Below are 3,170 nucleotides of genomic sequence, written 5' to 3'. Positions count from 1 at the left end.
TTATATATATTTATATGTAAAATATATATACATATATTTATATATATATATTTATATGTATAAATATATATATATATATATATATATATGTATATATATAGATGTCGAATATATATATACTTTCCGAAGTCAGTTAAAAAAATATATATATATATATATATATTTATATACATTTTATTTTATATATATATTTTACATATTTAAACTATTTAATATTATGATTAAAATTTAATATATTTTACATATTTATGACATACAAAATATATAAATATATATAGATGTCGAATTGGGTAACCTCCATCTTTTTAACAAAATACATATGTATATATATTTATATACATTTTATTATATATATATATATTTTTTTAATTTTTTGTTAATGTTCATCACAAAAGCTTATATCTCTCGAACTAATAGATGGACGGGAATGATCTTTTGGAATCTTATACGCGAGATACCCGAGTGCCAACTAAAAATTGGTTCCGTTAAGAAAATACTGTTTCTACCGTTTCCTTTTTACAATAAGCGATTCCGGGGGTCAGGGAAGTGGTTTTCGGGAGTAGACGGTCCGAGTTACGAAATTATGAAACCGGTGCTTATCGCGTTTTCCAGGAGGTTGGTTTCGCGAACGATTAAAACAGGAACGAGGCGATGGGAGTCGATCGGCTCGTAGATAGCGGGCTTTAGCGCGACCCTCCGCGCCTTATAAGGTACTAGCTGTTGAATCCGTTTGCCGCGATATCGCGTCGAGCGTCGTCGTCCATCGAAGTCACTCGAAAGCCCGAATTACGCTCAAGGTCTGGGTAGCGACGCTTCCCGACGGATCCACGTCGACCCTGATCTCTTTCATTTTTCCCATAAACAACGAAATTATGTCGCGCTAGGGTCAACAAGGGGGACTGCGAGAGCGTAAATGGTAGAGTGTAAGATCAAAATGTATTGGTTTGTAAAGGGAATATTTTTGAATATTTTGCGTAACAGGAATAAAGCAAATGAATCTTACACGTTGAATTTTATTTATTCCATTTTTCTGGGTTGAAGGTCGTTTGTAGGTGATATTGTAGTACATGGATGAATTCGTTATTTTGTCAGCTACAACATCACGTTAATGAAGATATGTCATTCTATTAAAAAAAACATCGATGACCTTGAAATTTTATATAAAAAAGACCTTGAAAATTTTTTCCCTTGCACCGTTACGTGTGGCCCTTCAAATATTGTAACTTTGTCCCGAGAAGTTTTTTTGTACAACGAAATGTAACGGAGATATTTAGGTGTTCTGTTTCTTCGGACTCACCCTGTATATCTTCGATAGGTCTCGACTCCACGAAAGTCGATACAATTTTGAACCATGTCAAAAAATCCCAGATGCGAGGACATCCTTGGCAGTCCGGCCTTTTCTTAAAGTTTAGGAACCTAAACAAAGTCCTCTGGCCGAACCTCCGTTGAGAGGAGTAGCGCGCAGAGACTAAACACATGGCCCGCCTACTTCAGCCATTTAGCTATCTCTAATTTTCTAACAGGAGGTCGAACTCGTGCACCTGTGTCGTCCCGTCGAAGTTCTTCCCACCTCTGTATGCTACCTTTTCACCAGGAAAAAAAATTCTCCATGCACGGAACACGGAAATATTTCTCAAATTTTTGTAGAGTTCCCCAAGGATCGAATGTAAAGGTATTCGAAAGATGCGGGGAAGCAACGCTGACCTTATCGAGTGAAACGTTGGCGCGTACCGGCGCCAGCAGGCCCCTACCTGGCGCCTGTCGGTGCCTCTTGTAAAAAAAACTCGCTGCTGGGTAAGCGCGACGCGACATTTCAGTTTTAAGTACGCACGCGCTCGCCTCGACCTACGAGCGAAAGTACGTCCTTAACCACTTGCACGCTCGCTATTTTTGTCTCCCTACCGAAAACACGTACGGCAAGCTCGCTTCGTCAACGAATATCGTTTTAAACGGTTGTTAAGTGCTCGCTATGGGTTACCCATCCACGCTTTAACGTTTGTTTACTCTTGCTCTCTCGGCTCGTGTCCTCCCGTTCGCGAGAGGCGAGAGTTTGTTCGATTCGTTGGTTAAGCGCCGATGGTGTAGGGTGACGGAAAGGGGGCCGAATCGCGCAGGTACATGCGAGTGAAAGAACGCGGTTACATAAGCGGTCGCGGCATGCTGGTAGCTGAAACACGAGCGTGTCGGGATTTGCGAAAGGACGCGTGGAAATTGTCGAGACGCGATGCGGGAAATCGTGATTGGCGCGCCTACCTGTTCTTTGAACTCTGATGCAGTATAGAGACACCGTTTCTTAAACTTTTCTCGGCGACGATTTTATTAACCCTTTGCACTCGAGGCCTTTTTTTCTGGTATCTATTAGCAACTCGAGATGCTTTCTTAGTATTCTGTTACTACGAATGCTAAGCTATCGAGATTGAGAATCAGGTCACCTTTACCTTGTCGACAACCATTTTATCGATACTTCGAGTTCCGAAAGAAGTTAAACCTAAACAAATATTATTGTGGGCCGATTTACTGCGTCAAACCTAGACCGAGAGTCACCTCTCGAGTGGAAAGGGTTAAGCGTGGAAATTAATTCTGTGTCTTTCCGAGGCAACCATCGTCGATCGCGTCGAGGCTCTCCCTCCGATCTCGACTCGTTATCTAGCGATAATTTCGCAGATAAGCGCGGAACCCCAGCGCGCTGTCGACCAATTTCCGTGGCGACAGATGTTCCCTCTGTTCGGGAGCTGGAATCGGAATCCAGCTTTACTTCCAAACAATTACAACGATAATGCGTATCGCATTTCACGCTCTATTCGTTCTCCAGTCGTTCTCCAGCGAACGATTATTGGAATTGCATCTACGTTCTCTACTTGTAATCGAATTGCAAGAGACGTACTCTGGAAAGGATGTTTGTAAATAAAAATAAAAGCGTAACAGTTTCGAACGTTAGTTCGCGAATAGGACATCGTTAAGTGGGACTATCATTTACGAATAGAGTGGACAATAACGAACGTAAATTAATTCGTCTTCGCGAGACACTAGTGGGCTGAAGCGATTACGGAATTACACGTCGTTTCGAGGCCATAATTGTCTCGATCGATCCAACGAGACGTGTCGGGTGTCGATCGCTAAAGTCTCCTGTCATAAGGTCGATCGAGTTAATTATGGTTGGCGCGAGGTCC

Source organism: Hylaeus volcanicus, chromosome 5, assembly GCF_026283585.1.
Source record: "Hylaeus volcanicus isolate JK05 chromosome 5, UHH_iyHylVolc1.0_haploid, whole genome shotgun sequence".
In the NCBI taxonomy this organism is placed as follows: Eukaryota; Metazoa; Arthropoda; class Insecta; order Hymenoptera; family Colletidae; genus Hylaeus; species Hylaeus volcanicus.
This window is presented reverse-complemented; position numbering follows the sequence as displayed.